The sequence below is a fragment of the Protopterus annectens genome, chromosome 3.part0, assembly GCF_019279795.1.
Source record: "Protopterus annectens isolate FY-2018-M chromosome 3.part0, PAN1.0, whole genome shotgun sequence".
In the NCBI taxonomy this organism is placed as follows: Eukaryota; Metazoa; Chordata; order Ceratodontiformes; family Protopteridae; genus Protopterus; species Protopterus annectens.
In genome coordinates this window covers 287,071,936-287,092,210 of record NC_056731.1, presented here as the reverse complement: position 1 = coordinate 287,092,210, position 20,275 = coordinate 287,071,936, and positions in this window count along the sequence as shown.

The window sequence follows — 20,275 nt, the reverse complement described above, 5'->3', positions numbered from 1 at the left end:
GAACTGTTCTATCAATTTCATCCAGCCTGTATACACTTTCTTTTTACACTTTTCAATTCTTCCAGCATATATTTGGAATTTGAAATATTCTGAGATCCTGTTTTAAAAAGAAAAAAAGCACCTCTATTGAATTATTACTTGTGACATAGGCAAACTTAGCATTTATAAACTACAAAGAAAGAAAAACGAGACTCAGATGCAACACCACTCTCTTTAGTGCAGCCTTTGCCTTGATTTAACACTTTCACAATGGTGTTGTGTTCAAGTCCAGTTCTTCTTTCTTTCTAGTTTGGAATTGTCTTTTGAGTTTTAAAACTTATTTTTATAAAAAAAAATCATCAAACATATTAACAAGGTCACGTTTACAAACATTATACATAGAAAATATTATTCCATACAATATAATCAAATCAGCATTACTTAAATTGTTCAGTTCCTGCCTTTTCTTAAATGTCATTTCTCCTCCAAAACATGTTTATGCATGTATTGTTCCCACAATTTCCATTTTTTCTATGTAATTTACTCCTACACTTTTCTAAAGATCCCATTTCTTGTTCTTACATCTCTGTTACAAAATTTACTACATCAAGTATGGTTGGAGTACACTTTGATTTCCATTTTTTAGTAATTGCTTTTTTTGGCAGCTACCAGAAGTAAAATTAAAGCCTTACTATGTGTAGACAATGCAGATCATGTATCCCAGCTCAAAAAAAGAAAAAAACAATTTCCTTCGTAGAAAATTTTAAAGTCTACCAATTTGTACACTACAAGAACATATGCCCCTTTCTTCCCCATTACAATTCCAACATTTGCCATCTACCTGAGGTAAAATTCTTTGCAGTCTGCTTGGGGTATAAAAGTACCCATGCAAATACATCCAAACAAAAATCCTAAATATTCTAGATATTTTTGCAGAGTTGGGAACCATACATATGTCCTCCCATTGTTTCTTTGTGAATTTCTTATCTTATCTCTCTTCCCAATCTTTTATGACCTCTTCTAATTTATAGGGTGCAATATTTATATGCCCTACTAATTATCACTTTTTTTAATAAAAGCTTCTGTTCTATACTCAACTAAAAACTGAACCAGTGCAAGTCTTTCATTCAAGATCCCCTATTCCTTTTGCTTTACCTATACTCTGATATCAATCCTTAATAAGAAAAGCATTCTTAGCCTGCAGTCCAAATATCTTCTTGGGCTCTTTCAATTCTATTATATTTTCCTCTCTAATTATTTGTTTTTAATACCTTTTGCTAGCTTTCTCCAGTAAATTCCAGTTCTCTCTTGCTTATTTTCTGTATCCCTAATTGCAGTCATTCATATTGACAGAATTTGCTTTCTCCATTCCCATGTTTGTTTAGTTCTTAGTATACTTTCTATTACTTTATGAATAGAATATTCTGTATGACTGCTGTTATTCTCCATAAGGCTCTGGTACAAAACATCATCCCTTTCTACTTAAATTTATATCTTTCTGCTTGTGTTATATATAACAGCCTTAACTGTGTAGCACTAAAATATCCATTCAAATCAGGTGATCCTAAATGTCCTTGCTCCACTACTTGACTCTTGCCCTTATCTCCATCCAGATAAAAATCTTTCAACTCTTTATTAGTAACTATCCACAGCTTCTCCTCTGGTTGATAAAAATATGTCCAACCTGTGCATAAAACTAAAGGAACTAAAAACACTTTTACTGTTTGTATCTCGCTGTCTATATCCATAGGCATGAGCTTCCAGTTCCTCAGTTTTTGTATTATCTGTTGATTAATCCCAGATATCCTTAGCTGCCATAACATAATCCTTTTTAATCCATACTCCCAAATGCTTCTTTTTATCATGCTCACATAAATAGGGGTATTGCTGAACCAATTCATATGTAGGTGCATAGTTTATAACTATAGCCTTTGTTTTATCTTCATTCATTTTATATCTTGAAAAAAACTGGAACCATCACAGAATGCTCCACAAAACTGAGATGCCTTTTTCTGGGTCTATCAGGTGCAAAATAATATCATCTGCAAATAAAGCCAACTTTTTTGAATACCATACCAATCATATCCTTGAATTTCTGAGTGCCTTATTTTCTTTGGCAATGATTCTAACTATAACACAAATAACAAAGAGGAAAGAGGACACCCCTGTCTGGTTCTTCTGTTTAGACATACCTTATCAGAGAGGAACCCTCCCAAATTGATTTTTGCCTCTGACCCTCATATATCCTCATAATTATCCTTATTATTGTATCAGGAAATGCAAATTCTTCCATTGTCCTACTCATAAAATCCCAAGAACCCCCAACAATAGTAATCTTTTCTTACATTTTGATCCCCTTTGGAATATCATTGTTCTATTAATGTTGTCAAATGCTTGCATCCCCTCCAGAAAACCACATTGATCCATATCTATCAATTTTGGCAGGACTTTTGCCATTCTTTTAGCTGTTATAAACACAAACACGTTATAATTATGGTTTAAAATTGAAATGGGTTTATATCAAGCTAGATCCAATGGATCTTTACCATCTTTAGGTATTATAGCAATCACAGCTTTTCTTTCAGGATGTTGGTGCTTCTCTTTCTTTTAAAATATTGTCAAACAAAAACATTTGAGAGTTTTATAATTTTCAACCTTATAGCTTCCAAACTTCTAGCAGAATACCATCTATCCCTGCACACTTTCCAGCAGGTTAGTTATACATCACCATTTTTATCTCAACACCTCCTATCATAACTGTTAATTGTTGAGCCTTATCTGCCTCTAACTTTGACATATTTTATTCTTCTATAAATAATTTCATTTATGCTTTTACTTGATTATCCCTATGTTTCTGCTTTATACAAGTTTTCAAAAAAATTCTGAACCATCCCTAACACCTTTTCAAGATCTTTGGTTATTTTCCTTGTTACAGGCTCCTTAAATTTGGCAACAACCCTTTCTACAATCTGTTGTTTAAAATGGTTTTGTTCTCTGGAATTATTATCAAAAACAGTTGGTTAATATAATCTTTCTAAACTAATGCATATTATCCAGCTACTCCCTTATTTTCTCTTTAGCAATTTGCAATTGTGCCTTGTCTTGTTTTGTGAGATTCCTCTTTTTCTATAATAGTCTAACCTTTATCCGCCCTTCTAAATAATTCTTGTTATTTCTTAACTAGATCTCTTTTTCTTTTATTTTATCCTATTTTTAAACTCCACTTTCATTTATCCCCACTCGCTAGCTATAAATTCTGGAGTACTTTCTATCTTCCCAAATAACTCCTGGATAATTTCTACTACCCATTCCTTAAAGTCCTCTCTTTTTAGCAGGTAGGTGGAAAAGTACAGTGTCTTATCTTTACTTCATTACCATGTATTTTTATCTTATTATTACTGGTGCATGATCTGAAATAGTTACTGGATATGTGTCACAGTTCTCAGTTAAATGCACATGTTCTTGTGAAATATAATTTCTGTTTAGTGTAGCCCACATTATTGTACCTTGGTGAATAAGATCTAAATTCCCTCTGAGTTCCTACTATGGACTGTATGTCTCCTGTACCAAATGTTTTCATAAATATCTTCAGAAATCTACCTTCTTTTGTTAGTTTTTCCATTATTGGCACCCCTGATGCATCTTCACTGTTGCAAATCAAATTCCAGTCCCCACCTATAAGTAATATTCCATGCTGAAAGCTGATTATTTCTCACAATATGTAAACTCCATAACAGCAGGTTTAGGTGGAATATAAATACATGCCAGTGTAATCCCCATCCCTTTCTAGTAGCCCCTTACTAACACAAATCTTATATTCCTCTTTTCCTTTGTACCCAATATTCTGTTAAACATCCAAACTGAAATCCTTTCTTTATCAATTTCATATGTTCACTTCTTTCAAAATGTGTCTGCTGTAGCATTTCTGTTTGCATTCTACATTTCTTAATATAACAAAACATTCTTTCATTTTTTTCAATACCTATGAAACCATTTACATTCCAAGATAATATGGAAAGTGTCACCATTATGATAAGAGGTCATTTTTCCCACCCCTTATAAATGAGAGTTTTTTAATGTCTATTTCCAACTTTTGTGATACATGCACCCACAAATGTTTGGTAGGATAATCCTTTATACAATTTTTTTCTTATCATCAACATTGGAATCTATGTCACATTTTACAAGACTTTTTGTTTTAATGAAAACCTTCAGAAAAGACACACACCCCAAAACACCCTCATAACATGTTAACTTGATTCACACAACATTGTGTAAATCTTCAAATAATGAAGTTTAACCCTCCTAGTAGAACAATTGTCCAAAATATATAGCTACAAAATACAGGCCTTAATTAACCTAAAATTGAGGTTATCCATGCTAAGATGGGTGTTATTGCCTGTGCTTACACTACTTGGTCTCTCTTCCTTTTATCATTGTTCCCTTCCCAGATGTAAAAAGCAAATTCCATGCTTTCAGAAACATTAATCTTTAACCTTAAATAAACCAGTGTTCTGGCATTTTATGGCCCTATTATCAGCTTGTCTCCATGGAAACATAAAAACATCTAGTCCTCTGGTGCAAGCTTCTAAAGACAAGCTAAAATATTTATATTAATGGAAAACATTTCATTATATTCAGTCTCTTCCTATGTAATTGTTTCCACTTAAATCTTGTTTTTAGAATAAGTTAAGGATCTTAATACAGACATTTACTTAAGCAAACATAAGAAAAAACATATCAGCTCTTCAAATATTCTGTACTTTTGCACTCCATCTCCCACCTCAACAACCCAAGACTACAGCCTATCAACTTAAACATGCTTTTGTCTAGCCTTTTCTCTCTTTTTGCACTATAATGCTTACATTTCTTAATAATAAAAATAAGAAAGAGAAAAAGGTATCTTTTTACTTCAGTATCTTTAGCAAATAGAAGTGTAACTAAAACTGCTTTACTTTAAACCATGCAATTTAAATTGTGAAAAGTTTAATAGAAATACTGTTAAGAACAGAACTCATTCCACTTATAGTTAAATTTTTCCTTCCACTGCCCTCCCTTCAGTGTCTTTCCAAACATTAATGACATTAAGTAAGGCAAATTTCAGTTTCCCACAAGTTTAACAAAGTCAACAAAAATACACTCTTTTCCACATTTTCTTATACAGCTGTATTTCACAATTTTGATTGTTGCTATGCAGACTCACATTTATTCACTAATTTCCATGTTGCTGGTCTTCTCCCTGGTCTTCTCCATCTCACAGTTCTGGATTCCAGTTCAATTTCAATGTACTCCTGATTTTTCTAATCAACTCCTGTGTTTTTCTTTGTCTCTCAAGCATTTCCATTGTAACTGTACAAAAGGTTTCTCTGGCAAAATCTATATGTGTGCTTTATTGTCAGAAGAATGAGAAACAATGTCCCCTTCTGCTTGATGGCTCAATTTTTCTTTGGAAAAGCTTTTGTATTTCCTCCTTAGCCAGTTCTGCATCAAAAAGCAATTGTGATCCTCCAGGAAAAAAAATATTCTGAAGATAGCTGCATACAAGAGCTTGAATCTCACACCTGCCTCTCAACATTTTCTGATTGCTGGAATAAATTTGTTTCTCTTCTGACTGGTCTGCAGTGAATATATATATATATATATATATATATATATATATATATATGTGTGTGTGTGTGTGTGTGTGTGTGTGTGTGTGTGTGTGTGTGTGTGTGTGTGTGTAGTTCTACTTTAAAACATCTAATTCCCATAACATCATAACATCAAATCTCAAAACACCAGTGGAGGCTGGTGACTTCAAATCAAAGGGGGGCTGCAGGAGACAGCTGAATGGGTGGGGTCAATGGGAAGGGGTGCGGCCAACTAGAAAGGGGAGGAGCTATGCTCAAAACCACAAAAACTAACTAAATACACTGCCCTTGGTACCAAACCGTCATTATGAGAGTCAAATCAAAACAAAATGAAGTGCAGAAGAATAAAAATATTTCAATACATTGGCTGCATGACAGCGTAATTAATATCTAGATGGAAACAAAAAGGTTGTGAGGCATGAAAAAATAAATTACTTTTTAAATACATTAATGGAATGCCAGTCAAAATCAAGTATAAGAAAAACAAGCAGCACTCAACTCAAACCACTTCTTGCACTGCAGTTTTAATTATAATTTATATTCAGCTTTATTAAAGTACTAAGTAACATGCTGAAAGTAGAAATCTCTGATGCCCCCACTTGTAAAAATATTTCTTATCCAAAAAAAAGACCTGCTGCCTGACAACTATCTACTTGTTTCATGGGGAAAACATGATCAAAGTAAAAAATGAAAAGCAAACAAGAAATAAGCTCAAGATACATTGTTTAAAAGGATTACTGTACAGGTTATGGACCACACGACTGGCATTCTGTTTAGTTTACAGGTAAAGCCTGCAGAGATGATTGGAAGTCTCCAAGTGTAATGAGCTTCTTAAAATAATGTAATCCTGTCCTTTATTACAAATACTGTCATATGCATTTCAATACCCGAGGCCTATACATTATCTAGTTAAGTATTCTCTACATGGCAACAACAGAAAGGCTTTCAATGTTGGCAATTCTTTAACAGTATGCTTATTAAAGCTTACTTGCATCTTATGATCTCAGCCAAGCTTACCTGATGATGGTCATTAAAGTATTGCTACTTAAACACAGAGCAACAGGCACTTTGAGTAATAAGCATAAATCAGCAGTACAAAAAATATGACAGAAACCAGACCACTCTGCAAAAATCAAGGACAGATAAAAAGCCACTCTAGTACTTGTGTCTACCTTGGATGGGGGGGGGTGATACTCTGCACATTTACACTGCATAACTACTCCTTGCCTTGCTTCAACACATCCAGAGTCACTACATGGGGGAGTAGGGTGCAACAAGTATGTCACAATTTGAAATGTCTCTGGCTGACTGTGATGGCCCTGACATATTTGTCATAACTCTCAACCTCGGCACAAGAAATCTGGACAAAGCCATACAAAGAAGTGAGACAAAGGCCCAAAAATAAGGACATTTTTTTTTTAAATATTGCTCTTATAAACTTAGAAAGATAATAGAATAGGTCTTGCATTAGTATGAATTTTCTGAAGGGTATGAAATCTGAAACTCAAATGTCTGTCATTATATTCTAAGTTCAGTCTTTAATGATTTGTCACTAATTTGCCAAAAAAAACACAATTTTATGAAAAATGAACCAAAAATGTGATGTAAAAATATAAACTAGCCACACAATACAGCTGGGAGCATGTCAAAGAAGGGAGTCTTTAATATTAGTACTGTTAACTTGAGTAGCTGACAAAATAAAATAATCTACATGCATTTCTGAAATAAAAGTAATCTATAACTCTGATTATTACAGTTATTTCTTAATTGTAAACCCTCCATGTTTTCTCCAAAATTGCTATTTTGTGAAGGGATTATTAAGGGAAGAGCAACATTTTGAGCCAAAATCAGGGACAGTTGAGAGGTTTGTCTATGCCTAATTCTATAAAGCAATTTAATGCAATAAATCTGGACAAGGCCAAATATATTGGGGGAACATATAAACAGTACTAAAAATTGCTCTTGTATAAACTGAGACAGTTGATAGAACAACAGGTCTTACTTTAGCATGCATTTTTCTGAAGGTTATGAAGTCTGAAACTCAGCGTGTCATTATTTAGTGACTTAATTCCTAAATGATTTTGCCAGAAAACCACAAATTTTATGAGGAACAAACCAAAAATAAGAAGCAAAAATCTATTCATTCTTTGAAAATCTGGACAGTTGGGAGGTATAGTTCAGCTGGGGCTGTCTTTAAGTTTGCCGCCCTTTCCCCTCACAAAATCATGGAGTCTCCCCCTGCAGCCATTCCAATGATCCATTAATTGGCTATTTCACTCCATTTACCATAAACACTAATGTGCATACTGATTTACTTCTATGATGATTTGGACTTCATTTGAAAGTTTTATTTTGCATTTTACAGCACAAACACTAAGACATCTGCTAAACGAACTTAGCATTAAAACTTCTCTGCCCTTGAAACTCACATTCATTGAAACAGCATTGAAACCCACATTCAAAGAAAATACATTTTACCAGTGGCAGATAAAGATTAATTCTGGGCTGTTTTCAAATCATAGGCCCCTTGCATATGAAACATACATGTGCTCTTTGATACACCTTCCTATTGCTTTGAACATTTTTCCAGTAAACCAATAATGATAAAACTGCCCAGTTCAGAACATTTCCATCATAAGTCTACTCAAACTTCTACAGTCCACCATTATCAGTAAATATGCACAATTCTACAGTCCACCATTATCAGTAAATATGCACAATCTCTGAAGTAAAAAAGTCATCTAAATAATTCCACATTAAATAAATCTGTAACTAATGAAGAAGTTGCTGCTAGCAAACACCTTTATATTTCATGGTTTCATCGAAAAATAAAGTGGCTGATGCCCCTGAGGAATAAATTGCCTATATTACATTAAAAATGATAAGCTAGTAATATTGCAATAGGAAATGGATGGCAAACTGATAACAGGATCATAGTTAGTATCTTAACTTTTTTAGTATGGCAGCATTCACCCCTTGTGGGAGTAGAACCAACAACCTTCTGCATCAAAAACAAGTACACAACCTGTTGTGTTATTAACAATGTAAGCTGACTTAGCATAAGCAGCACTAAACTTCTCTTCCCCTGCAGCTCTCAGCTCCTTGTAAAATCTACTCAATACTCAACTGCATCTCAACTTTGCAGCACAAGAAATCTGGAAAAAGCCAAATTTATTGGGGGGGGGGGTCAAAAGGCCAAAAACCAGGGACACATTAAACATTGCTTGTATAATCTTGGAAAGTTGCTAGAATAAAATGCTGTGTTACCACCATACATTTTACTACCAATGTCCCTGTGCAAAACAGTCAGAGCAACATACCACTACGCCAAATCGGCTGCTTTGTGAAAGAGAGGAAGACTGAAACTTAAATGGCTATCATTTAATGATTTCAGTTCTCACTATAGCAGTCAACCTCTTAGCACAAAACACCTGGACAAACCCAGTAATGAGGGAATATAGCCCTCAAACATATTCAGTGAATTCAGTCCTTGCCATAGCTGTCAACCTTAGCACAAAAAAACTGGACAAAGCCAATAATGGGGTAATACAGTCCCAAAAATAAGGACAAATTTCAAATATTCATCTTAGAAAATTGTAATCCTCCAAAACACAGGTAACCTTAAGTCCAAAAGCCGACAGCCAACAGCCAAAACCAAAAATCTTCCTTAACGCAGAATTTATTATTTAAGAAAATAACAGCGTTTTCGCCACTTACACTAAAGCAGCTTCATCAGAGGTACAAGTGCAAGCAGTTAGTCTACCACCTTTTAAATACACAGGAAATGCTGCAACAAAACGTCATTTCTAGCTGTGCATGCACAATGAACGGAGGATCAGGGAACCTAAAGCAGTCACTGCTTTAGGTTCCCTGCCCCTCCGTTCGTTGTGCATGCACAGCTAGAAATGACGTTTTGTTGCAGCATTTCCTGTATTTAAAAGGTGGTAGACTAACTGCTTGCACTTGTACCTCTGATGAAGCTGCTTTAGTGTAAGTGGCGAAAACGCTGTTATTTTCTTAAATAATAAATTCTGCATTAAGGAAGATTTTTGGTTTTGGCTGTTGGCTGTTGGCTTTTGGACTTAAGGTTACCTGTGTTTTGGAGGATTACTGTTTTCTCTGTTTTTCGCTTTGGTCCATCTTAGAAAATTGCTAAAATAAAAGGTTGTGTGAAAGGTTGTGTTACTATGCATTTTCTGAAGAATATGAAGTCTGAAATTCAATGTCAATTTTACTTCTGACGGAACAAAAAAAATTTTCAGCAGAGACCCAGGGAGAAATACTGCAGACGCATGCCTTTGTAAAATGGCAGGACACCACAGCAAATGCACACAAACACAGGGATGAAATGCAGACTCCACACAGAAGGAATCTCAGAATCAAACCAGAAAACCTATAGCTGCGAGGCAACAATGCTACCACTGCACCATCAAATATGCAAGGAATTAAACATTCAGAAACCTGAAGTCTGAAATTCAAATGCCTGTCAATTTTATTTAACATTTGTTAATCAGGACTATCTGACTTGGAGCAAAAAACTATTTTCAGCAGAGGCCCAGGAAGAAATAATGCAGACATGTCTTTGTAACATGGGAGGACACAAAAGCAAACCCACACAAACACAGGGAGAAGATGCAGACCCCACGCAGAAGGCACCCCAGCCAAGAATCAAATCTAAGAACCTGCAGCTGTGAGGCAACAATGCTACCACTGCACCATCAAATATCAAGCATTGCATTATTTAGAAACCACAGATATTATGAGGAACAGATCAGATCACATATGAGGCAAAAATCTGCAATTTGTTTTACAAATGGTTGTGGGTAGGGAATTCAGGTCCTTAACACCTGCATACAAGGTACAGGGTTCAAGCCTGAGTATCTCTACCCACCACCATTTGCTCTCTCTAGCCACCAGTATATAGTAAACAGCAAGCCACTGACTGATCCACAAGACCAAGCCCAGCGACCACCTGAACAGCAAGCAAGTCACAGACTGATCCAAGTGACCGAACAAACAGACCAATCCACGAAGCCTTTGATCCAGTGACTGAACAGCAAGCAAGCCTACAATCCAAACACCTACCCAAAGACCGTGCACTGAAAACATCCTGTGAGAGCAGCTCAGTCCTCCTCATTGGTCCTGACTGAGGCTGAAGCAGTTTGGAGCTCCTCTGTTCTGTGCGGTTGTCACCGAACAGATTCCTGGTACCTCACAGCAATGATTGCTGGGTACCTTTGTTGCCTCTGTGTCCATATCAGGACTGCTGGTAAAGGCAGTCTTTGTTTTTATGTTTTACAGATTTTTTTTTTGTTATTTTCTAGGTGGGAGGGCTGCAGTCCCACAGTCCGATAGGACGAGCTGCACCTGCAAAACACTGAGATCATAACATCGAAAACCCAAAACACTGAAAACTCACTACATCGAAAACTCAGAACACTGAAACTTTGCATCACAACATCGAAAGCTACAAAGCACATGTAAATACCGTCCCCTCTACCTATAACACCACCAAACTAACAAACACACTTTTTACTATGTTTCTAAAGGGGAGTAAGCCTCCCTGCTCCCCCACACCCCTATAATTAAATATACTAACGCACTACAGTGGAAAAAAGTTAATTTCCTAACCTCACTGTATCGCAATCACCATACAGAATGTACACATAATGTCTAAATCACTTACCTGTATGGCCTAAAAACATGTACAGATTGGCAAACTAAACACTATATAAATAGTATAAGTTCCTACACTATATAAATAATAACTATATAAATAAAAACTGCAACTTCTTATAGTGATACCACAAGATTAACAGATTAAACTATAACATTTATATGCCTGATACACTACTCAATGTTATACATTTTCAATATTATGAAATTCAATGTTATGAGTTTTCAGTGTTACGGTCTCAGTGTTTTGAGATTTGATCTTATGGGAATTAGATGTTTAAAAGTAGAACCATATATACATATATGTATATATGTGTGTGTGTGTGTGTGGATATATATATATATATATATATATATATATATATATATATATATATATATATATATATATATGGGTCTACTTCTGATTGTCGAAAACACACTTTCTCGACAACCTGAAGATCGAACCCATTTAAGTGAAAGTTTACTAAATTGAAAGTGCACTTTTGCAAAAGCTGGTCACCAAAGTATATTACAGTGGGGATAAGGAAATATATCCCTTTCCCCACTGTAGTGTGATCTCAGAGTTAATATATTTAAATGGGGGGGGGTGATGTTTAAAGTAGGGTTTTTTTTTGTTTGTTTTTTTTCTGGTTCGCAAAACCAGCTTTTCTGAAAGTTCACTTTCGATGTAGTGCACTTTTGCTTTAATAGGTCTCGATGTTTCTTGTTCGACATTGTGAAATTTCGATCAAGAAACATAAACCTGTAGATATATATATATATATATATATATATATATATATATATATATATATATACATACACAAACACACACACACACACACACACACATATATATATATATATATATATATATATATATATATATATATATATATCTACACACACACACACACACACACATATATATTATATATATATAATTTTTTGGCATTTTAGTAAAATCAAAATAATTATGAAATACAAATGTGAGGTTTGGCAATATACAAGGGACCTTGTTAACTAAATTATAGTACATTCAGTGTTAGCACAAATGTCATTATATTGCAAGCATCCACATCCAATTGTGCAAAGAATATTAATATATATATATATATATATATATATATATATATATATATATATATATATATATATTATCATTGTAGTTTACTTATATGTACAAAAAGGAGAGAAAGGTACTGAGAAGAAGCAAGAGATGGAATGGGTGACACAGTTAAAAGTTAAAAAGGAATGCATACGTACTCTAGAAACCATATTAAAAACTTACCTAGGTGAACCATATCTCCAGACAACAGCAGATGCCTCTAACAGTGTTTGATGAACAAGTTATAGAAGAGCTATAAAGGAGGGAGCTTTGAATTTTAGAAAATTGACTATCATGTTATTATAAGGAATGGGTTGTGAATCTGGTGTTTGTGTTTCACCGTATGGTTAGATAGCAGCAAAGAGAAGCTGCCTAATATAAAATTAAGGTGACTAACTTGAAATGTATTGCTATCATTGAGGATTTGATATTGTACATGTGATGCACTGCTTTCCAGAATGCATATCAATGGATCACATGAGAAAACTTGAATCATAATGTAGCTGCAAGATTTCCTGGCAGCTGTACAAAACAATAAATAACAAGTATTATGCTGATTGAATGAAGTTGGAAAGATTAAAATATTAAAAGGATATTGACTTAGTTTCATTCTTCACAACATTGATCAAATCTGTAACTTGCAGAAACAGAATTATAGTGTAGTTTGTAAAATGTAAAGGAAGTAAGTGCAATAAGATGGGAGTACATATTATGCTTTGAGCGGCTAGCTAATGAAAGGAGTGGATCAGCATCTACCTTTCAAATGGATGGCAACACAATGTAAAGTATAAGAAAATATTGGAGACAGTAGTTCTATAGAAACACATTTCATTTTGTGAATCTGTAAGGGCAATTACAAAAAAAAAAATCTTACTTCATTTTAAAATAAACAAAACAGCACTTTCAGTGTTTTGAGTCTGTTTAACCCTTCCAGGAATGGTCTGCTCTTAAAATCAAAGGGTAAGGCTGCAGACTTCTAAAGGGCCTACACTCCATGTCTGAGTTGTAGGTACTCCGTCAGGTGTACATCTACAGGAGATTTTGACTTTGCTGCCATATTCCACATTTTAATGGACTTGACAAGTGCTTGCTTGATTCTTTGCTTATCCTCTGTATCAGGAACTAACTTCAAGTACTCTGATTGCAGACTACGTCCACATATGGCACTTTACTAACTAATACGAATCACTTTCCTGACTTTTCTATGGGAATGTTCCCACACACACAAGGCATTTGCCTTGAACTGTAAACTCAAAGGATAGCAATAATAGTGCCCATTGGTACAGATTTGTACTGAGGTCTGCTTTATAAGCCAATGTAGAGAGGCGTGGTCATCAACTTGAAATGCCTACTCCAAAAATAGTACTTCAAGGAACAGAGGATCCATTTAACTGACAAACACTCTCTTTCTGTGGTAAAATATTTCCTTTCCACATTGCCTAATTCATTCCCTCCAGTACAGCTCTTTTGAGTGTGTACCTTTAACTCTCAGTGTATGTGGTTTGAGTTTTTAAAAAAATGAAGTTATCACCTTACAGTTCTAAAAATACTCATTGACAGAGGTCAAATATCAATACAGTTGTTTTGTCATCATGTGTGCTTCAAGATAAACTATTCTGATACCTTAGAACAAAAACAAATTGAACTTCAGTTTGGAGTCTTCCTCGTGCATTTCCTTGGATGCTTTTTTGTTCTATGGTTTGGAGTTGCACCTTTGCCTGGTCTGCTGTGTTGTTTAGTATTCTGATACCTTGTATGTAGCATGGTTTTGGAATTATTAATGCAAATATGAACAAGCAATATTTAACACCTAAAGGCGCAGTTGGAGGTAACTGCAGAAATGCCTAGAGGTGCATTGGGTTGTAATTAACTTTCCTGATAAAGCACTCAGGGTGATCCTTACTTCAAAATGTCTTGGGATAGCACTGCTCCCAAACCTACCTCTAATGCAATGATATATATTTTGAATTCCTCCGTAAAATTGGAATCAGCAACATATGTTCATAGCATGGGATCTTTTTTAGATAATTAAATGCTCTAGCTGCTTCAAGAGGTCACTGTACCTTAACATAAATTTTGCCTTCTGTGAGCTCTGGCAAAACAAAGGCAACAGTCACAAAACTAATACACAAACTTTCTGCATATCCAACTACTCCAAAAAAAGCTTTCACCAGTTTTTTTTTAGCACAGATGCATGCCACTTTTTATGGCTTCTGTTTTTTCAACTTGTGGCCTTACTACACCTCTTCGTATAAGGTATCCTTAGTATTTGACTTTTCTCCCCGGGCCTCCGCTGAAAATGGACATGTATCCAGTCGGACTATCCCGGTCAACAAATGTAAAATAAAATATAAAAATAAAAAAATAAAATATTTGACTTCAACCATACTCAGTTTACTTTTCTTAACATTTATAGTCACATCTGCCGATTTAACAGATTCTAACATAGCCTTCACTTTCTGTAAGTGAGACTCCAAACCCTTAGAATGAATGACCATGTTATCCAGATTTTCCACAAAATATAGAGAATAAGGCTTCAGTATTAATAAGTCACTAAAAGGATGCTGGAACTCCATGTAGACTGAATGGTAATACCATGTACTAAAACAGACAGTCACAGGCTACAAATGCTGTTTTTCTGTGGTAGATGGGGAAAGTGACATCTGTCAGTATCCTATCAAGTCTAACAGGGTCTATCTCATACCATCGAAGTTGTACATCATCAAACGGCATTTCATCAGAAATGCCATTCGTCAAACCCCCATGTGGGGAGCTGTGCCCCCCCACCCTCACTAATTATATATACCAACGTCAAGATTGCACTACAGTGGAGAAAGGGCAAGTTTCCTGATTCCCACTGTAATGCAATCTCAGCAGTCAGAACATTTTAACAAACAACATATTCGATAAAATGCCATTAAATTATGTAACTCTTCGATGAAATAATAGGGATACAGTCTAGCATTGTCAAATGGCTGGTGCTTCCTAGGTTCTCTGTCAGATGATCATTTCTGCTCCTGGGATAATTATCACATTTTCGAAATGCTGTTCATTGTCCTAAAATCATAGCACTATCAGACTGCTCTATTCAGTTTATGACACTTTTCTGATCTTCTAGCTGAAGAACTAACTTCCTGTCTTTTCTTTGCAGGTTATCTTCATATACAGCTTAATAGCTGGCAGTTTATTACAAATCAGCTTCCAGGCTATTACGTAAGAATGTTCCCATAAACTAGTCATTTACCTCGCACTTAAAGGCAGAGTAGACATTTATATTCATCATATTAAAATAGGTACGGTTTGGTATGTGCATCAAGCATTTATTTTTCATTGAACAAATTTATGCACTTAAATGTTGCTTGTCCTCTTCACAACTGAGATATATATATTACAAAGCATATGCATGTAAACATGAAGCACTATATTTCTTAATGAATTATCACATACATGAGCACAAAACTGAAGAAGATGAATTGTTCAAGCTGACACCAGGGCAGTAATAATAACAATAATAGCACCAGTAATATTGTACAGTCTGAGGAAACAGTACCTGAGCTACAGATGGTCACAGCTGCTACTGAATATTTGATTAAGGATGTTTTCCTTCTTTAACATTCTAACTCCCACTGGAGTGTCATTTTCTGACTGTGAAACAATTTGTCAAACAAGGAGCAGATTATAGGTTCATAGGTTCATTTGTCTTCCTAAGCTGATGAACAAGGAGGCTATCGTCACATAAAAACTTTGCTTACAGGCCTGAAGGGATAAAAATTAGTAAATTCATAGAAACCAATAAGCATAACCATATGCACAGCTCTAGCATTAGAGTTGCTCTTCAAGTTAGACATCTGGAAACTTATAGGGCAACTGAGGTGGGAGGAGGTCATTACCAGGGATAGCAGCCCTGGTTGTGATTCTGGGGTATGCAGCCATGCTTACAAGAATACCAGGCATGCACCAACAAATGCTGTAAACTGTAATGCCCATATGCCTCTGCAAATTGTGCATTGAGGTGGGGAAATGGGTAGGGTGTATCAATAAGAAGCCCAATAGCCAGGAGTATGACTCTGCAATGAGATGCTTCAATCTGGTCTCAAGCAAAAAGAAGGTCTTGGGTTAGGTCCAGTGGAGGGGTCAGACTCAGGACTGACTCCCAGCGTCTGAGATCGAGGAGAGGCACCAGTGGCAGATGATGTTTTGCTCCATACGGTCCAAAGCTATATATTTAAAATAAATGTCATTTTCAACACTTCACCTAACGTCAGCTGCTAAATTAAATCTTAAGCTATTATAATTTCACACGAGGACACTTGTAGATAGCACCACAAGTTAAACCAATTGAGTTGCTTTTCCAATAATATCATTGTAGAACAGAAAATTATTCTTGGCTGAATGCATTGCATCTTTACATTTTCTTTGCTGTGACTTCACAATCATTTAAGCTAAACATCTGTGGAGATTAAACATTCAGCCACAAATGTATCTGCATCTTTCGAAATATCATATAAGCAGGAGTATCCCCTATTATGCTAAATATCATACTAGCAGGAATATTCCTCACTGCATGACTGTGTACCAGTTAATCTGAGCAAGGACATAACTGGTTTATATAATTAATGTTACTAATTTTAAACCAAGAACAGTCAAGCATATTTAAACATGTTTTGGCAAAAGTTGTCTTGATGTCACAAATTAAGACCTTCAGCTGTAGTCTTGGTTTGACTAGTATCCCAGCCTTTGATGTTGCCATACCCTCTTTTCATTCCATGAGTGTTCACAAGATAGGACCCTTTTAGTTGCAATAAATATCACACAGGGATTTATGACTTACCTCTCAACCTCTTAGCGCAAGAAATATGGACAAAAGAAACATAATGGAGGGACAAAGACCCAAAAATAGGGACACATTTTAAATATTGCTCTTTTAAACTTGGAAAGTTGCTAGAATAATAGGATTTGTGTTAGCATCATGCATTTTGTGGAGGATATGAAGTCTGAAACTCAAATGCATGCCATTATTTAGTGACTTTAATCCTTAGATCATCCCAGTGATTTGTCAAAAAAAACACAATTTTTTGAGGAACAGACCAAAAATATGAGTAAAAAATCTGTACATTCTGTGAAAATCTGTACAATTGAGAGGTATGATAAGTATAAATTATGGCTGTAAACTGTATTTAAAGGAAACAGCAAGAACATCACTTGCTGAGCTGCGGTTAGCACATCATCACTTGTAGGAAAGTAACTAGATCTGACTCTATAACAAGCAACTAAGTAATATGAAAGCTGACTGTTGAAGCTGGCAAACTGATTTACAGTCATCAAGTGTGAAGGAGTCATGTGGTTATGCTCATCTTTATAAGATAGTGATGAAAGGAGGTGACTGTATTATACTTTAATGTAGCTAAGTCAGGTAAAAAAGGTTTATGTTCTGCAGATATCTCAAACAGATGAATCAATTGTCCTTAGATGAAACACAGCAAATGTAGACAATGCTTGAGGAATTACAAGAATATGCCCTGTCCAGAAGAAGCAGGTATCAGGTGAACAAAAAGTGCACTGGTGTTGCAACTTCAAGTAGTAAACAAAATAAACATCTGTTTTCTCATGTTCTCATTCTCCAGCTCTTCAATAATGCTATGTTTAGTCTAAAAGGAGCAAAGAAAATGATTTCACTTGCAGCAGCTGTCCGTTTTCTAAATTTTACTCATCCTCTCCTGAACATCCCCTTCTTAGGCATTATAGTTTTTCTGCTATGCATCTCCTGCTTTCATTGTTTATAACTTTGCTTTAATGTGATCTTCTGTAACCACAATGACTCCTGCAAAAAACAACAGAGGTATGTTACTTTTGTTTTAGAGGTAACCTTTTCTGGTCCTTGTCTTTTTTTAACTGTAAAGTCTTCCTTTATCCTGTACAAGGGAATGCACTTCTGCTACTAAATTATTTGATATATGTGATTTATTTCTGTTCTTTGTAATTTGTTATACTCTGTTGCTGAAGTGCATCATATCTTATTTTTTTTAAAGTTATTTTAAATAACCTACACTAGATATTTAATACATATCCCTCGATCCACAGTCTCAAGTCAGATCCAGCTCCTATAGTAACCCCATGAACACATGCCAGCATCCATAGAGTTTACCAGATAAATATTTAATGGAAGTTATTGCAAGGCCTTTCATTATCACTCACATGCCACATGCACTCCTAGGGGAATTTAGGAGTCACCAACAGGCTACAGCATGTCCTTGGGAGGATACCAGAGTAGCAGGAGAAAACACATGTGAACACATGGAAAACAGGTAGCCTTCACACAGATGGCACCCCAGCTGAGAATTAAACTGGAGAACCTCTCGGTTTGAGGTGCCGTTGTTTGCATTTATGCCACTCTGCCAGCTTGTTTAAAATAAATAAAGTGTGTTGCTCAAAAGTATGTTATTGCTTATTTTTACAAAATTCTAATGTCATATAAAAGGAAGGGATGTAAACCAAAATTAAAGAAGGTTAAACTTGACCACTGAAGGGGAAAGACACGCTGAAGTGATAAAACGTTAGTGAATAAAGCTGCAGAAACTTGTCAAATCCCCTGCACTAGGGGGAAATACATGAGTAGCAGAAATAGATGAAAGTGTGAACTTTTAGTTGCAGACAAGATAGACTGTCTCCTAGGCCTGCAAGAGAAATGTCAATACTTCATACAATTAAGATCCATTTAACAGTCTGTAATGCTTTTCATAAAATTTCTAACATAAAATGTGGAAACAGTAAAGAATTATGACATAAAGGTGATATAAAGTTAACAATGCATAGATGATTGTCAGAAAAGTTTTGTCACTCCCTAATAAATACTGACTTGTACTTAAATTTGATTGCAGCATTAATGGCTAAAGAAGTATGATAAAGAAAAGTAAGAGCTAATGAAAAGTGAGCTAAAACCAGTAATTCAACATTTCTTTTGGAACCATGTTTAAGGGTGATCATGAACATACACACATGGGCATGTTTAAGGGTGATCGTGAACATGCACACATGGGCATGTTTAAGGGTGATTATGAGCATACACACCTGGGCATGTTTAAGGGTGATCATGAGCATACACACATGGACATGTTTAAGGGTGATCATGAGCATGCACACATGGGCATGTTTAAGGATGATATGAGCATGCACACATGGGCATGTTTAAGGGAGATCATGAGCTTGCACACATGGACATGTTTAAGGATGATCATGAGCATGGATACATGAACATGTTTAAGGCTGATCATGAGCATGCCACATGGGCATGTTTAAGGGTGATCATGAGCATGCACACATGGGCATGTTTAAGGGTGATCATGAGCATGCACACCTGGGCATGTTTAAGCGTGATCATGAGCATGCACACATGGGCATGTTTAAGGGTGATCATGAGCTTGCACACATGGGCATGTTTAAGGGTGATCATGAGCATGCACACATGGGCATGTTTAAGGGTGATCATGAGCATGTATACAGAGGCATGTTTAAGGTTGATCATGAGCATGCACACATGGGCATGTTTAAGGGTGAGCATGAGCATGCACACATGGGCATGTTTAAGGGTGATCGTAAGCATGCACACATGGGCATGTTTAAGGGTGATCATGAGCATGCACACATGGGCATGTTTATGGGTGATTATGGGCATGCATACATGGACATGTTTAAGGGTGATCATGAGCATGCCACATGGGCATGTTTAAGGGTCATCATGAGCATGCACACATGGGCATGTTTAAGGGTGATCATGAGCATGCACACATGGGCATGTTTAAGGGTGATAATGAGCATGCACATATGGGCATGTTTAAGGGTGATTATGAGCATGCACACATAGTCATGTTTAAGGGTGATCATGAGCATGCATACATGGGCA